The 18,148-nt window shown below is 47.3% G+C and overlaps 1 long non-coding RNA gene across 4 annotated transcripts; it reads left to right on the top strand.

The window, feature by feature from the left end:
* The first annotated feature begins 8,452 nt into the window (after positions 1 to 8,452).
* Positions 8,453 to 14,901, top strand: LOC102548200 (uncharacterized). Of its 4 annotated transcripts, XR_010054645.1 has the most exons (5): positions 11,513 to 11,578; positions 11,670 to 11,737; positions 13,204 to 13,366; positions 13,763 to 13,878; positions 14,467 to 14,901. It is a non-coding gene; the product is annotated as an uncharacterized LOC102548200 (long non-coding RNA). The 4 variants fall into 4 exon arrangements; XR_005489530.2 differs by having other exon boundaries at positions 8,453 to 11,737; XR_010054644.1 differs by having other exon boundaries at positions 11,541 to 11,578; positions 11,670 to 13,366.
* Positions 14,902 to 18,148: the final 3,247 nt, after the last annotated feature.

The raw sequence follows: 18,148 nt of genomic DNA, 5'->3' as shown, positions 1-18,148 counted from the left end.
TTTGCTGCAGGAGCGCTGGCGATTGCAGAGGTAAACTGCTGAGTTCGGTTAAGGAACCCAGCCATCCTTGCGGCTTCCGGTTTGCGTAGTTTGATTACAAATATTAAACACATTTCCTGGAAATTTCCTTGTGATCGGCCTGGTTAAATGGAATGGGAAGGTTACTAGGAATCCGGTTGGTCGGAGAATGGCAATGAAGTGTGTGGCTGTCGCTGGGTTATTGGTGTGAATTCATGGTCGGTTGTTCTTTTTCTCAGTGCGGTGAGAACAGCGTGTACTTGAGAAGAGCATCTTAGGGAGGGACAAGTGTGTTTTTGAGGGTCTAGTCCATTATGGTGGGAAGGCTTGCGGTCAGGAAGATGAGGTGACTGGTTACATTGTGACCATCGACAGAAAGTCGAGGGCAGGGCTGGGGGTGGGGTGAGGTAGGGTTTGGGGGATGCTGGTGCTTAACTTATTCTCTTTTCTGCAGTTGGCACCCCAGCCTATAACTCAGAGTCGAGATTGATTTTTTTTTTCCTTTTTAGTCAAATATTTCTGGAAACACCTACGCAGACACACCTAGATGATTCTGAATCCATTCTGATCGGTAGCGAAGATGGACCGTGGAAGCTGTGCTTGCTCTCCGAGGCCCTTCTTGTGCACTCTCCTCTTGTAGCCTCGCTCCCACCTCACCCCACCCCCGTGACCTTCCTGGCACCCCTGCATTCTTCTCTCGAAGCCCCCGTGACTCGCCCGCCCAGCACACAGAATACATTCAGTGTAGAGCTGCTGACTGAATAATCCTCGTGCCCACGTGCATCTCCTCCTCCGTAGTCGTCACTGATGGACTGTGGTGACACGCTTTAATTAGACTGGTATTAAAAATGGAGTCCTGATGAGTAAACATGCTAATACCGAGTGGAGGAGATGATTCAATAGCTTCCAGCCTCCAAAGTTTAATTAATGCTCCCGTGAAACCATTGCATGTTTCTTGGATTTAATGGTTTAAATGTTATTGGATTCTCACCATGAGGGGAGAACTGAGGAGAGATTGGGGAGCTCTGCCTTATAGGATCCTCTGAAGCTCAGAGACGGTCATCCACATTTCAGAAGCTTCCTTACCCAACAGTTACTCAGGGGATGATTTTTGTTCAGTATTTGCCATTTCTTCAAAGCCTGGCTTTGAATATGAGTAACTCTATATTCCCTCTCCCTACAGAGGCTTAATTTTCTTATCTTTGTCTGTCAGTGTGTATTCTTACCTGTCCATGATACATTATAATCATCCAGTCTACCCTCTATCCATGCATTATAGCCGTTCATTGTCAAGCAAGCCATCCATCCGTCCATTCGTCCATTATCCCATCCATCCATCCTTCTAACCATCCATTCATCCATCCATCCATCCATCCATCCATCCATCCATCCATCCATCCAGTCTTCCACCTATCCATTCTTCCATCCATCCTTGCATCCTATCCATCCATATATTATAATCATCTGTCTGTCTGTGTATCTTTGTAGTGATGCTTCTATGTATCTATACATTTATTTATGTATCTATATACCTATGTTTCTATGTATCTATACATGTATCTAGGAATCTATGTAGGTATGAATGTACGTATCCATTCATCCTTCCATCATCCATGTGTCATATCTATGTATTATAATCATTTGTCTATCCATTCGTCCATCTATCTATTTAATCTATCCTTCCATCTTCTTATCCACCTATACATGCATACATATTTACATATGAACTTACACATATACATCCCGGTCTCCTTTCTGCAGTATGCAAACGTGGCTGTCTCTCACCTTCTCTCCCACCATCTCCCTTCACTCTGCTGAGTGTCTCCAAGCCTCCTCCTTCTCCAGAGCCCATGTGCTGATGTTCTTGTTGACTGATTATTGCATGGCTCTTAAAAAAAAAAAGTATAGAAACATTTACTCCACAACATTGCCATAATTTGCTTTCTAAGAGGATAGGTGTTGGGGACATTGAAGTGTTCCCAGCCATGACTCCTTTTATCTCGAATTTTGCTTGAAGTTCTTAGAAAAAAGTTTCTACTGTATTGTTTCCATTGCCATATATATATATATATATATATATATATATATATATATATATATATATAATCTTTAAGTGCTGCTTAAAGTTGTGATCTTCATTCCTGTTTCCACCACTGAGCTGCAGCACGCTTGAGGACTTCTCTATCTCTAGCTCAACTGGGACCTGCGTATATATAGCAGTTGCTCATTAAATAATTGACTGACTTAATGGTGGTGGTTTAAGGTTTGTCCTTAAATGGCTTACAGTATATTTAGAGAGCTAGACATGCTATTTAAGAAGATAAATAAAATAAAGTGGCCATGGGAAAGGAAAGCCAGGTAAATGTATTCTGACCATCAGGGCAGAATGAGAGTGTCCATGAGCAGGAGGGAGTGGTTGTAGGATTTGGAGCATCTGGACCAGGGTGATGTCACAGGAGGTGCTTCTCATCCTTCCTGGTCCTCCTGGTGTTCAAGTTCATGTGAGCCCAGTGCTGACAGTGACTGAGCTCCCGGGTACATGGCAGCAGTGAGCTCAGATTTGTGGCTCATAGATATTTCTGGGTCATTGGGAGTTTGTTCAGATTAGGTGCGGGGTTGCAGGAGTGGAACCTGAAGGGCTCGGGGATGTGCTAGTTAACGAGCGATTTCAACTCAAGACACAGAGATGCAGTGACACAGAGAAAGCAGGGGTGAGCCCTGGGTTGTAGTGTAGCAGCTCTCACAAATGCCCCTTGCACTGACTGTCCTCCCTCCTCAGATCATTGGCCCCTCCCAATCGTCTGTTCTGGGATCCCCTTTCATGGGGACCACCAACACCCCATCTCATCTCAGTATTGGATTATGGGAAAATCCAAAGTGAGTGGGACAGAGTGGTCACTCCACATTCTCTGGAGAAAGTCGGGGACCCAGAGACGTCCTCATAGTTCTGAGGGACCACCCACTTCTGCCAGTGCCATGGGCCACCTGCCTAAGGGGAAGAAGGAAGCTTTAGCTCCTTGGTGGTAAAGAAGAAGCAGAGACTAGAAGAAGGAAATACGGGGTGTGGGGTCCAGTGCCCCATGATCCCCACCCAGCTCTGTAGTCTTAGTTACTGTCCTGCTGCTGTGACAAAACGAGTTCCTCGAGGCAGTGAAGACACAGTGGCAGGGGTACGAGGCAGCTGGCCACACTCCACCCAGGCAGGAATGCTGCCACACAGCTCCTGTCCTACCTTTCCTACAGTCTAGACCCTGTCCCTAGGATGATGCAGACGACATGGAGAGTGTCTTCCCACCCCTGTTAACCTAACCAAGACAAATTCCTCACATCCACGCCTGGAGGTTCATCCCTCAGCAATTCTAAGTACTGTCGGGTTGACAATCTGCATAAGCCATCACAGATGCTGGGTGCTGCCAGGCAAGCCCTTTGCCCTCTCTGGGCCTCAGTCTTATCAAAGTCTCTTCTCTTGTACTCCAACCACCTGCGCTGGCTTCTTGCTGCTGCAAACTGTTCACCCCCCAGGGCAGTTGGAGGTTAGGTTACGGAGGCACACAATATCCGTTTCCTGTGAGAGGCCTGGATGAAGTTAGATCCACATAACTCAGCTTGGGATCTCAAAGAAAAACTGTTTTCTCGATGTCTGAGGTATCATTATGGTTAATAATGATGACATCAATCTATCTCATCAGGGCATACCGGTGTTTAACTAAGAAAAATGCTTTTGTCGCTGTTAGTAAATACGAAGCGCGCCTACTCCATCAGGGTGACACCCCCAGACGGGCGACTCCCTTCCCAGGCTCCCCGTTACCCATTTGCAATCCAGCCCTCCTTGGAATGACAGTACGCATTCCTTATTGATGCTTTAGCTCTTTGACAAATACATTTTTCCATGAGCAGAAACATAATTAACTTAAGTCATTTATATTAATCACAAGGGGAGAATCATGCAAAACAGGGGTAATTTTGTACTGAACAAGGCGCACTGTCTAATGAATATAGATGGGGCTGGTTTATGTGTTTATCCAAAAAGCGCGCGCGCGCATGAGAGAGAGAGAGAGAGAGAGAGAGAGAGAGAGAGAGAGACAGAGAGACACAGAGAGACAGAGAGACAGAGAGACAGAGACAGAGACAGAGAGACAGAGAGAGACAGAGAACCATAAGCCAACACCCAAGTCCATTCCAGCCTCTGAAAATGCTGGAAGAAAAAATTCTGTCAAGGTCTCTTTTTAATGATGCTTCTGAGCTTGGTGGCATCCTGCCCACAGATCGAAAAAGAAAATGACTTTTCAAGTGTTTACAGAGCCTGAACAGTGAGAGAGATTCCTTCCCAGCGTGGGTGTCCCAGCGTGACTCAGGAGACTGGAATGGCCAGTCTTTGCAAACGCTCGCTCTCTCGCTTGCTCCGCTGCTCTCTCCACAGCTGAGCTCTTGGGGAAGGAGTGAGGTGGGTCAGGTAGGTGTAGCAAGGGCCAGGTCCCGGGAGCTCAGCGTCTCTGGTGTGGAACACTTGGCTGCTGTGATTAAGCGAGGCGATGCCTGCTGTTCTGCGGCCCCTTCTGCCCCACCCACTCATGAGTGAAACAGTTGCCAGGCTCACTGAAGGGAAGGGGGGTGCGCGGACCCCGGAGTGGGCAGAGAAGAGGATATGGAACCGCTGAGACGCAGAAGGCTTGGGCTGAAAGTTCCTACACAGCAGGACCCGTCACCCTCCCATCTTCCCATTTGGAAAACTGAGAACAAGAGAATTACAGTGTGTGGTTTCAATCAGGCACCTGCTCTGCCAGATGCTGGTGTGTGTGTGTGTGTGTGTGTGTGTGTGTGTGTGTGTGTGTGTGTGTGTGTGTGTGTGCGTGCGCGCGCGCGCGCGCGCGTGCTGGTGCAAACATAAACATTCACATGTTTATGTGCAAATGTAGAGATCAGAGGTTGACACTGGGTGTTTTCCTCAATTTTTTCTCCACCTTTATTATTATTATTTTTTTTAAGATTTAAAGTGTACATATATATGTGTGTGCAGTTACCCCTGAAGGCCAGAAGAGGGTGTCAGATCCCCTAGAGCACTGGTTCTTTGTGGGTCTTGACTCCCAAAGACCACAGGAAAACAGATATTTACATCATGACTCTTAAAAGTAACAAATTGGGGTTGGGGATTTAGCTCAGTGGTAGAGCGCTTGCCTAGGAAGCGCAAGGCCCTGGGTTCGGTCCCCAGCTCCGGAAAAAAGAACCAAAAAAAAAAAAAAAAAACCCACAAAAAACAAAAAAAGTAACAAATTACAGTGTCCCTACTTCCACCAGTTCCATGTGTCACAGATGTGGGGAACATTCAGATTTTTTTGTGTGGTGCTAGGGACCCGAACTGAGGTCTTTTATGCTTGCTCAGCAAATGCTTTACTAACTGAGCCATCTCGGCAGGGCAGGCCTTTGTGTTTGTGGGTCCAATTGCTGTTCCATTTATGGATGAAGAAAGAAAGATTCAAAGAAAGGGAGGTACTTCTGCAAGACCTCAGACAAACACCTTCCCTGTCATCCTCTTTTGAGTGGGGAGAGAAGCAGACAATCTGTGTCAGGGGCATTCTCAGGGAGCCTCTGTGACGTCTTGGCTTTATGAGGTCCATTTCCTTCGCTAGTTATAAAAACATCTACGCGATCTCGGGGGACTAGGAGCTGTTTTCCGGGATACGGAAAGGACAGGTTAATGACCTCTGGGCTGGACTTACTGGGTTCAGACAGTTTGGGGAAAGCAATGTAGTGCTGGTTTGGAGAAAGAAGGAAGGGAGAGCCGCCGTTGGGGACTGGAATGCTGCCACACCGGGGACAGCCTTATCTCCTTTCCTGTCTTGGAGCTGGTGTCTGCTTGTAGCATTGTGATGGTGGAGGAGCTGTTTAGCTTCAGAGACCCCATCTCAGGATACTGAGGATTAAAGGCTCAAACGTTATGTATTGTTACTGGAAATAACCCAAAGGCACGTTAGCTGTCGCACTCACATCCCAAACACACCCCCAAAGGGCACAACTGGTCTGGACCAGTTTCAGGTACTGGGTGGGGCTGGTGTGGGACAGGCCTAGCCCGGAGGAGGCCACAGCAAGTGACCTGACTGTAATTTGTCTCGAGCCTGGTCTCTGCTTCCTCTGCCTGCACAAACCAGCTCAGCGGGGGCCAGCAGCCTCATCTATCCTCAGCAGCCTGGACAGCAGAGCCAGAGAGCACATCTGTCACTGTCTCCGGTGGCATGGCTGACTGGAGCATCATTTTTGACAAATATCTGTGCTGGAGAGAGAGTTCTGCATGACTGTGGGTACTTACAAACTCTGAAAACTCACAAACACAGCGGGCCTGTTCCACAAGCCACTGAACAGAAATGAGCATCAGGGCACCCGGGGATTGGCGGAGGGGAGGGGAGGGGCCAGAGTGTGGGATTGGACAGGAACCGGGCTGCGTGCTCCCTATAGGAGGACCAGCGTGTACCACGAGGGCTGACGCTCCTGCCCCAACACTCAATAGCGGTACCTGGGAGCCTCACAGCCTTTTCGCCGCAGCTACCCTGCTTCAGACTGAGTGGGAACCAGAACTGCACACACCTGGCCTCCACTCTTGTGGAGTTTTGAGTCCGTAGCTCTGCCTGTCGCCAAAGACATGAGGGGAGTGGTCAACATTTTCATACTCCCCTTCGCAGCTAGAGTGACCCTGTCAGCTGCTTTTCTCCTTGCTGGGGAAAAAAGCCCGGCTGATTCGCAGCTAGAGTGACCCTGTCAGCTGCTTTTCTCCTTGCTGGGGAAAAAATGCCCGGCTGAAGTAACTCAAGAGAGAAGGCTGATTTGGGCTTACTCTTCAAAAGTGCGATCCATCACAGAGCGTGTGGTGGAGCCTCAGGAGTGTGAGGCGGCTGCCACAGTGTGTCCATCTCTCTCACCTTTGGGGTGGGTCTTCTTCCTTCAGCCTAACCTTTTTGGAAATGTCCTTGTAAACACTCTTAGAGATATGTTTCCATAGTGAATTTATGGCAATGAAAATTAGTCATCACACTCTTTGCAGACCTCTGTCTTGTGCGAACAGGAGCTTACTCGGTTCTCCCATCAGACCCGTTCTGCAGATGAGGAAACTGAGGCTCAGAAAAGGGACTCATCCACGGTGACAAAACAAGAGGTAAAAGAACTGTTCTAACCCACAGGCAGTAAACACTGTAAGTCAGGGGTCAATCAAAGTTGCCTGCTAAAGACAGGCGAAGTAACTAATGCTTTGTAACTTTGTGAAAGAGGTTGTCTCTGCGTTATCTACATAGCCTGTCTCTTTTGTGTGCAAGTCAGGCCATGAAGAAGAGGAACAATCTGCCCCAGATCACGTGGCCTCTGGTGGCAGATTCACTTCTCCAGACTATGTGGTCAAACTTTCCCCCTAGTTTCTCTCAGGCTGGCTTCCTTGAATGGGTAAAGTGAAGCCATCTTTAAGTGAGTCAGGCATCATGGCTGATGGCCTGAAGGTATAGATACTGAGTGACCTGGACCCAGCACATCTCAGTCAGGCCCCATTTCCTCACTGGATACTGCGGAGAAGGCTTCTGGAACTATCCTTGGGAAGTAATGTAGGTAACATCTGGATATGGCTGGGAATGGATGTTCAGGCAAGGCAAACATGGCTGGGTGTGCAATTGGTGGAGTGCTTGCCTGGGGTGCACTAGATGGAGGGATCCCTGACACCACAGAAAGCATAATCCTCAATCTTGGAGGGTGAATGTAGGCAGAGAGAGATGTTCACGGTTATTCTCAGCTACACAAACAGGTTCAAGGTCAGCTCAAGGCTGAATAAAATGGCCACAAAAATAAAACAATTAAAAAAAAACATAGAGAGACTAGGTATCATATCATAGTGACTCTGGCTCCAGAGGTTTCCAGCTGTTGGTGCTACTGTTACATGTTCCAGCTGTTAGTGCTCACTGTTACACGTTCCAGGTGTTGGCACTACTGTCACATGTTCCAGCTGTTAGTGCTCACTGTTACATGTTCTAGCTTTTGGTGCTCACTGTTACATGTTCCAGCTGTTGGTGCTACTGTTACATGTTCCAGCTGTTAGTGCTCACTGTTACATGTTCCAGCTGTTAGTGCTCACTGTTACATGTTCCAGGTGTTGGTGCTCACTGTTACATGTTCCAGCTGCTGATACTACTATTACATGTTCCAGCTGTTGGTGCCCACTGTTACATGTTCCAGCTGTTGGTGCTCACTGTTACATGTTCCAGCTGCTGATACTACTATTACATGTTCCAGCTGTTGGTGCTACTGTCACATGTTCCAGCTGTTGGTGCCCACTGTTATGTATCCCAGCTGTTGGTGCTACTGTCACATGTTCCAGCTGTTGGTGCCCACTGTTATGTATCCCAGCTGTTGGTGCTACTGATCCATGTGGAGAGAAATGAAACAAAACCAAGTTAACAACAGGGTGATCCAGGCAGCTGTCCTGCTTCCTAGTGCCCAGTGGTTCCTGTAGAACATGATTTCATATGATACCAACATTAGACATGTGTTCTTCGGGTCCACAATGGCACATGAGATGCATGGGGCTGTGTGAGCTATACAATGAGTGTCCCTTACTCCAGCTAGCACAGGAGATGTTTGGTTCCTTAACAATGATGATTTGGGCTCTGCTTCATCCCTCCTGCCTCCTTGATAAAGATGATTAAACTACCTGCCTGGGAAAGTAGCCCCACTTCCCCACATGCCCCGGTGGAGACCAATCTCTCTGTGAGCCACCCCTGGTCATTCTGCAGTAACTTAAACCGGACAAAACACACTCCCCATTCCCACCCACAGACGGTCCCCTGTGATCCATACTCTGCCTGTTTAGCAAGTCGCCAAACCACACTTAATTTTTTTTGCACATGTATGTGGTGTATGTGCACATGTGCTTGCATGTTCACATATGTGTTGGTTCACGTGTATGTGAGCCAGAAGTCTCAAAGTTGACATGAGGTCCCTTCCTCAATCACTGCCCACCTATTTTACTGAGGCAGGACCTCTTACTGGGTTCACAATTAGGCTAGCCACCTTGCTCTCGGGGATTCCCCTGTCTCTGCAGCTCAAGGTCTGGGATTACAGGTGGGGCTTCAGACCCACCCTGCATTTACAGAGGTTCTGGGAGCTGAACTTGTCCTCACACCTACAGAGCAAGTGCTTCACGCAGGGTCCCCAGTCCTCCAAAACTCACTTTGACTGGAAGGGTGTTTCTAGTGCTCTCTGGACATTGGGTTTTATTAATGTGTGCACAGGGATTGAAACGTGCTGACGGAGGCTGAGGGGGAGGTGTGCAGTGTGGGTACAGTTGGGTGGAGAATCATTTAAGGCCAGTCCTCAAGGACCTTCAGCAAATCTGGGGCTGAGCTGTGAGAAGTGGCTCTGACCGGTGGTCCTGCCTGGACTATTATCTCTGTCCAATCCTCTTAATGACCTCGGCTGGATGTTAACGTTTCACTTTTATAGAGCAAATCCTCAGGCTCAGCAAGCTTGAAGAACTTCTTGCAGTTTTTCCAGCTCGCTACTGCTGCACCCTGGAGCCGAGGATTCTTTTTGAAGGCTGTCCTCAGACTGTGGAGCAAGGAGACAGACCCTGGGCATCGTGGTCTTACTACTGATGTGGCAACCAGCTGGAGATGATGGATCTCCTCTACAATGTGCCGTGATGGTGTTCTACTCTTTCTCTCAGGGAGACCTGAACAAAGTCTATTCATCCCAGCCAGCACCCCATGGTCCATCTGCCTCTTGGGGAGACAGTGAACATATTGGAGCCTCTTCTAGAAGGATGAATGACTTAAACAGCTGAGTCACTGAAAAAAAAAACCAAAAAAAAAAAAAAAAAAGAAATTGGGCTAGGGTATACGTCATAAGTGTAGGCATCACTGTTCCATGGACCAGGGTCCTGGATCAATCAAAGAGAAGGTGAGCTGAGTACCAGTATCCATCTTCCTCTGCTTCCTGGTGCAGATGCGCCGTGACAGCTGCCTGGTGCTCCTGCTGCCAAGCCCTCCCTTCCCTGGTGGACTGTATCCCCTTGAACCGGGAGTTGAACCTAACCTCTCCTTTCATAAGTTTCTTCTTGTCAGGCATTTTGTTACAGAAACAAAGGAAGCAAGGAATGTAATCATTGTGGTAGCAGCCAGTTCAGCTGTGTGCTTTCAGGTGTGGGGTTGCCCTAGAAGAGAAACTTTTTTTTCACTGTGTATCGCCCTCCAGTGTCAGTTGTGGGATTGGAGGTTCTGCTGGATCTTGGACTTACAGAGGAGCTTAGCAATGTTGATATAAGGTCATCCAGCTGGCTTGTCATATGTTGCCTGCCTAGGGTGGAGAGATAACTGGGGTGTGGCAGGGTCTGGAGCCAGAGAAGCAGTACCTCCTACTGGCAACCTCTTTGGGTGTTGACCCTACTGTCCCATAGGGGTTTGGTGAGACTGTCATATGTGACAATCCCGCTCACTTGCTTCACTTCTTTCTTTCCAGTGACACATTCCCTGAACACTTCCTCTACATTCTAACTTCCCACCTGTGGTGGTTTGAATATGCTTGGTCCAGGGAGTAGCATTATTAAGGGGTGTGGCCTTGTAAGAGTGGGTGTGTCCCTGTTGGAGAAGTGTGCTACTGTGGGCTTTAAGACCCTTATCCTAGCTGCCTTTGGAACAAAAGGTAGAACTCTCAGCTTCTCCAGCCCCACGTCTGCCTGGTCACCGCTATGCTCCTCCCTTGATGATGATGGATTGAACTTTGGAACCTGTAAGCCTGCCCCAATAAATGTCATTCTTTTTTTTTTTTTTTTTTTTGGTTCTTTTTTTTCGGAGCTGGGGACCGAACCCAGGGCCTTGCGCTTCCTAGGTAAGCGCTCTACCACTGAGCTAAATCCCCAACCCCAATAAATGTCATTCTTATAAGAGTTGTCTTGGTCATGGTGTCTGTTCACAGCAGTAAAACCCTAACTAAGACATCCTCCCCTGTAGTGTGAAATATAAAAAAAGGCTCCCATGCTATCACTGGCTAGGCACTGGCAGACAGGCTAAGCTGTTCTCAGCCTGGCCGACTCTCTGATTCAGAGCTCTGAAATTGCTCTTTTCTCCCAGTTTACTAAGTTCCCATAGCTGGTTGTTGCCACGCGTGCCCCCGTGCTTCCAAATTCTCGTGGGCGGCTGGGATGCACCCTTCCACACCAAGCTCTGCCGCCGTACCTTTCTCTGGAACCCAGTTGAGTCGTGTGAAGGAAAACACACGATCTTGGTTTAGAATCAACAGATAACACAGTCGCGGGGCGCAGAACTTAGCATCCTAATTTTTGTAAAATAATCTATGTTAAAAATCATCGAGTAGTGGACAGCCTCTACATTCTGTCCTCTATGCTCTCTGCAGTCCAGAAGGGCCGACCCTTTCCCTGACTTCCCCCTTCCTCTTCTCGACCCGGAAGTCCCGCCTACTGACGTAGTGATTGGTCCCTTGTAATCTTTACTCATTGGGGGAAAGTTCTGCCAACTCTGCCAACTCAAAGCAAGCTCGGCTTGCTTCCCCTTATCTTACGCAACTAAAATGACAGGTAGCTCCCTTCTGCATCTGGTCTATGGCCTTTCTCTCTTATTAGAATCCAGCCTTCATTTTCTACGATTCCCTCCTTTCTCTTCCCCTAGGGAGACGTGAACAAATATCTATCCACTGACATTAGACCAAAGACACGATTCCATCCAAATCTAGCTTGGTAAGCCTGTACGTTTAGTGATGCTATGAGTTGGGTGACTTAAAGGAAGCTACATCAACCAACGATCCAGTCCAATATAGGGTGCAACCCCATAGTTCCTCACTTAACCTACACTACATAGTTCCTACACTAAAAAAATCTTCTCTCGGGGTTGGGGATTTAGCTCAGTGGTAGAGCGCTTGCCTAGGAACCCAGCTCCGAAAAATAGAACCAAAAAAAAAAAAAATCTTCTCTCCTCTAATAAGTACTTCCCGATGTTATAATCTGGGGAGGGGGCTTGTGAACTTCATAAGTTTCGAGCCCTTCTTGAGCCTTCTACGTCTTGTGAGCTTCCTGAGTCTTTTCTTTTTTTAATCCATACTATTTTATTTTAGTCGTATCTATGTGGATGTCAGACAACAATTTTCGAAAGTTGTTTCCCTTGCACAGTGTAAGTCCTGGGGAATTGAACTCAGGTCTTCAGGCTTGGTCAGAGGCACCTTTTGTTGTTGTTTGTTTGTTTTTTACTTTCTGTTTTTTGTTTGTTTGTTTGTTTGTTTGAGACCGGGTTTTTCCTGTGTAGCCTGGACTGTTCTGGAACCTGCTCTGTAGATCAGGCTGGCCTTGAACTCACGCGCCTCTGCTTTCTGAAAGCTAGGATTAAAGGTGTGTCCCATCACCTCCGGGCTGGTGGAAGGCACCTTTATCCACCGAGGCAAATCACTGGACCCAGCCTCTTGAGTCATATGCATGCTAACCGTCCTAGGAGGGAGTGTTAACATTTGGGGGAAGATTGTCTATTTCAGTCATGGCTATAGTCCCTAGAGTTTAGAAGCTGGCTTCACACTCTATACTTAAAAAAATCATTTTTTAAATAACTTCTTGCCCCTATTCACCCCCTCTACCTTTTCCTATGTCCTCCTCCCAAACTTATGACTTTCTCTTCTTTAATAATTATTGTTTTAAAGACTTCTTTATTCTTGCTTTCTGTGCATAGGCGTTAGCCTGCATGTTTGCACTGATGCTTGAGGAGGTCAAAAGAGGTGGTGACAGATCCCTTGGAATCAGACACCATGGTTGTGAGCTGCCATGTGGGTGCTGGGAGCAGAACTGGGGTCCTTTGTAAGGGCAGGCAGTGCTCCTCCCACTGAGCCATGTTTCTATAATTATTATGAGCCCCCTTTCTATAATTATTATACTATGTGCACGTGTACACACACACACACACACACACACACACACACACACATACACACACACAGTGTCTACTGAGTCCATTTGGTGTTGCTCATATCTGCACCTGTCCGGGACTGACCTCTTGGAATTGGACAACCCACATGGGAGCTTGTCTGTGGAGGACACTCTGAATTTTGTTCGAAATAATAATATCATTCTCTTTTTGTGTTGCAGATTTTTTACTTCACTGAATGTGTTGATGTAATGAACTACATCAATTGTCTTTCTATTATAAACCTGTGTGCTCCTAGGATAAAACCCACTCGAGCCAGCCAGCGTTTTGCCAGATCCCATTTGCCAGTGTTTAACGCCCAAGCTTCACGTGAGCCTTCATGAGGACTACCAGTTTACCGTTGAGTCTCCCTAAGAGACCTGTTTCAGGTTCTGGTTCTGAGGTGTGGCTGGTCACCTCAGGTGAGCCGCCATGTTCTGCCTTTCCCTGTGGTTTGGAAGAGTTTAACCAACACCAGGGTTATTTGTTCTTTAAAGGTTACACAGAGCTCAGCTGTGAAACCATCTGTTCCTGGTGCCTTTTATAACTCTGGGTTTTAATCATCCTCTAGTCTCTTCTGCTCTCATTGGCCTGCTCAGTCCCTACTTCTCCTTGGCCAATTTGGGTTTTTTAATGTCTCACTAGTAAATATACATTTTTTTTCCTGGCCTTTCCCTTATGTTGCTACAGAGCTGATGCAGGTTCTCTGTGAAAACTCCATGTACCTACACTGTATCTCCATTGCTGGCTTTCATTCTGCTTGGTCTTTTTCACGTCCCTCTCATCAGACACCTAACACATTGTTCTGCTTTCCACAGTTTGAACAGAGTCTGGTGTTCCCATGGAGCACCTGCTGATCCACAGATAGAATGGAGCCTTCAGGAGCTTGGCCTGCCGCCGCAGCTCCAGCGGCACCATGGCAGGGGAATGGCAGGTCAGCAGAAGGATGGGTTGTTGGCTCAGAGTTTTCAAATCCTACTTTTAATAAGTGTTCTTAAGGGGCTGGGGATTTAGCTCAGTGGTAGAGCGCTTACCTAGGAAGCGCAAGGCCCTGGGTTCGGTCCCCAGCTCCGAAAAAAGAACCAAAAAAAAAAAAAAAAAGTGTTCTTAAATGCTTTCACCTCTCTTCTAGTCCACCATCCAAGAGAAGTAGTAGAAAAGAGAGGTTATTAGCATACGGAGGAAGTGGACCTGTTTAGCAATAGTTTTTTTTTTGGGGGGGGGGGGGGAACAAATCAATCTGCTTTGCTGGGATACCAGTGGTCCAGTTCAGTAGTGTCAGGACAGCAAGCCCGAGTCAGTAGAAATGGCAGACCCAGCAGAAACAACCAGGTCTTCACCAATCGACAGCATGGGTCAGCAGGAGCCACTAGGACCAGTAGCGATGCCAGGAGAAGTTCTCTATGGTGCCTCTTTTAACAAAGTAAAGATCAGCAAAGATGCAAGGCCAATGAAACCTCGTGATGCTAGCTGTGTCGTCACTGTCCATGCCTCCTCCAAACATCACTTATCCTCCCACCAGTCTCGCCTCACCATGAGAGCATGTCTTAGGAGAACTCCACATCAGCTGATATCGATCTGCCAATCAGCCCGAGTCCATGAAGCTCCAAGCAACTGCCAGGACACTCTCAGAAGTCTTTGGTGCGTTTCTGACATGAGGTCATGACAAATGATGACCAGTAAGGAATGGCAAGGAGTACCAATACCACCCAGCACTGTCATCCACCGTCTGTCGGGTCCTTCTTAACGTCATGCGTCCTTTCACGTGTTTGCTTTAGCAAAACGCCCTTTTGCTGGCGTCTGCTTCAGGAAAACATCCTTCAGCACAACTGACTTTCCAAAGAAACCAGAAGCTTCCACGTCAGTGGGTGGTGGTGACTTTGGCGCTCGGTGTTCCTGCTTGTTGGTTTTGTGACCATAGCACAATAAATTAATAAGTAAAAGTTTGTTCTCTGAACCCCTCTCTGCCTATCTGTGAAACGGGGGATGAGAACAGCGTTACCCATCCCCCATGGGTGGAAAGATGCGTACCCAAGAGAGTGGGCACCAGCCACCGTCACAGAGGAAACATGGTGGGATAAGCGAAGGGGTCGTGGGCATCGCAAAGATGGAATGAGCCTTGAACTCAGACCTTCTTCTGTTCTGAGCCATTCACACACTTTTTATATTTACTTGATAATTTATTTAATATTTTACTTGCATGTTTTAAATATTCAATTTTATTATTTTACGTATTTGTTATGTGAGAGAGACAGACAGAGAGACAGTGAGTGACAGAGAGAGAGAGAAAGAGAGAGAGAGAGAGAGAGAGAGAGAGAGAGAGAGAGAGAATATGCTACATGTATGCATGTAGCCATGGAAGGCTTAAGAAGGTGTGGGATACCCTGGAGCCAGAGTAATAGACAGCTGTGAGACACCCCATACAGGTGCTAAGGACTTAACTCAGGTCCCGGGGGAGAGCTGTAAGCACTCTTAACCAGTGGGCCATCTTTCGAGGTCAAGTTTGTTTGCATGTCCATGTGCTTCTATGAGTGTGCGTGCACTTGTGTGTGCAGGTGTGCATGTGCAACAACCAGTCTCTTGTCTTGGTATTTTTTTTTTTTTGCTTGGTTTTTATTTTATGAAAGGGTCTCCCACTAGCCTACTCTCTGAGTAGGGTAGACCAAGGATCTGACTGTTTTTGCTACCCTGACACTGGGTTTGTTAGTGTGCATGCCACACCAGAACTGACATCATAAACATCTATCTATGTATCTGTCTATCATCTATGTATCTATGTATCTATCTTATGCATCTATGTATCTCTTTATATATCTATGTATCTCTCTATACATATGTATATATATGTGTGTGTATCTATATATCTATGTATCTATCTTATGCATCTATGTATCTCTTTATATATCTATGTATCTCTCTCTCTATATGTGTGTGTGTGTATCTATGTATCTATATATCTATCTACACACACACACACACACACACACACACACACACACACACACACACACATCTTTCCTCTTTCCCCAGAACCTCACAGGATAAGTTTTTGATGGAACCTACAAGCCTGTCAGTCTTCGTTCTAGTTAACCTAGAATGCTTGCCTGAGATTCACCATTATCATCTCCCATTCAGACTGGCTTAGGGCAGGCTGAGTAGCCATCTTTAGGCCATGTGACTTGTTGGTGGAGGGTACTTTGGTCAAATCAGGATCACAGAATTGACCTATGAATACCCCTCAGCCTAATCACAAAAGCAAAATGCTCAAAAGCCAATCATTGCAAATTTAATTCAAATGATGTGGCCAGTCCTGACTGCTGATCCTGATCACCGAGGAGCTGTGGCTGTTTGAGCTGGGAAGGGAGGCTGAACAGAAGTGGAGGTGACATCTGTATTGGAGAGACAACATAGGGTATAAAGACCCAATCCCCAGTTCTCTGACTCATGAGTGACAGCCCCGAAGCCACTGGAACTAACTCAGCAGTGTCTCATTAGGAACATAGTTATTTTCAAGATTCAGGGATTCCATGAGAGGATCCCACAACGACTACAGCTTCCTGACTGTTAGCTATGCTTCTAGTTCCTGTAAGAAACACTGTAGGAGAGGAGAGATTTATGTTGGCTCCTGGTTGTGGAGAGCCCTCTTCAGGGTTGCTTGGCTTTGCGCACTGCACAAACTCCATGGTACTAGGAGCGTGTGGTGGAGGAGGCTGGTAGGAAGCCGAGAGAGACAAGAAGGAAGGGATAACTTTCAAAGGATAACCTGTTGGCCTTCATTCTCCAATTAGGTCCTGCCTCCCCCCAGGGTTCAGAATCTTCCCAAACAGCCCCAGTAGTAGTTGACCAGCCTGGGGCAAAGTGTTCAGCATACACGTCTCCAGGAAGAAAATGCAAATGCAAATCAGCACTGGCAAATGATGTCACTCAAAACCCCCAGCTTTTTACATAAGGCATTGCTCTCCCAGATCAAAGCCGGGAGGGGTATGGCTGGAGGTGTGGGGGGTGTGTGGCTGAGAGGGGTGTGGTTGGGTGGGCTGTCCATTCAGTATGGCCAAGAAAGAAAATGTACTGGGCATCGTGTAGGGGGTAGTCCATCCATGCCTGATGAATGACAACCCTTTAACTTGGAGTCTTATAAAGTTGAAAAGGGACTTGTTAATGAGAACGGATTATCAGGAGATCGTGTGCAGGCGCCCAGTGTATGGGCACGGGCACATGCACATGCACGCACATTCACACCCAAACCCACACAGGGACTTTAACTCTATGAGTCAATCTGTGTGAGGACCCTTCTGCCCCGGAACCTAACCGCCATCACTGTTTTGGCACTTTCTCAAACACTCACCAAACTCCAGGAATTGACTCTTGGTAGATGTCAGGGTGATGACAGCTTCTCCCCAATGCACCACAAACTGTTGACACTAATTGGAAGTTGCCATGATGCTGGTCCTCCAGCAGAGAACACCACCATGTGTGTGTACCTCCTTCCCTCGGGGTGAGTCTTTCGCTAGCATTTGAATGTCTCTGTTTACAGGAATGCTAGGAATTGTAACTTGCTGTTACAAAGTGGTCCTTGGCATCTGAAGCAAACACAGGAGGCCCCAAGCAGGGAGTCTGAAAGATCCCACGCAGAGAGACCCTTACTCAAGTCTTGGGAAATCGTGGACCCCAGACACAGAGAGACCACTTTGGATGTAATAAGCAAAGGCGAGGTTTATTACGGAGACCTATTACAGAGATCTCTGGGCCGACACGTATCCCACTCAGGAGACAGAGCTGTGGGCCCGAGAGGCTGGGACAAAGAGTATTTAAAGGCAGAGGCTGTGAGCCCAGGGGATGGGGGGTGTCAAAGGGGCAGGCACCCAAGTTATAGGATTGTTTTATGGCTCCAGGAGATAAGGGGACGCCAAAAGGTTTTATGGCCCCCTGGTTCCTGGAACAGAGCTACTAAATCAGGAGAAGGGTAGGGTCTTCAGGTCCTGATTATTTTTAAATGTTTGTCAAAATTGATGAAGCATCTGTATTTGAAACACCTCTGGTTAGGCTTGGGCCGCCAGTTTCCTGGAGAGCTCTCTGTAGGACGCAATGGCTGGAAAGCACAAGTAGGGGCTTAAATAAACATCACAGGGGCAGAACAAAGAACAGTTACTCACACCGGATGATAAGCAAAGTAGTTCTCTTGCATTCCTTTTCTTTATCTTTAT

This window comes from Rattus norvegicus, chromosome 9 (genome assembly GCF_036323735.1).
Source record: "Rattus norvegicus strain BN/NHsdMcwi chromosome 9, GRCr8, whole genome shotgun sequence".
In the NCBI taxonomy this organism is placed as follows: domain Eukaryota; kingdom Metazoa; phylum Chordata; class Mammalia; order Rodentia; family Muridae; genus Rattus; species Rattus norvegicus.
The sequence above is the reverse complement of the archived record's forward strand: the minus strand, read 5'-3'. Positions and strand labels throughout refer to the sequence as shown.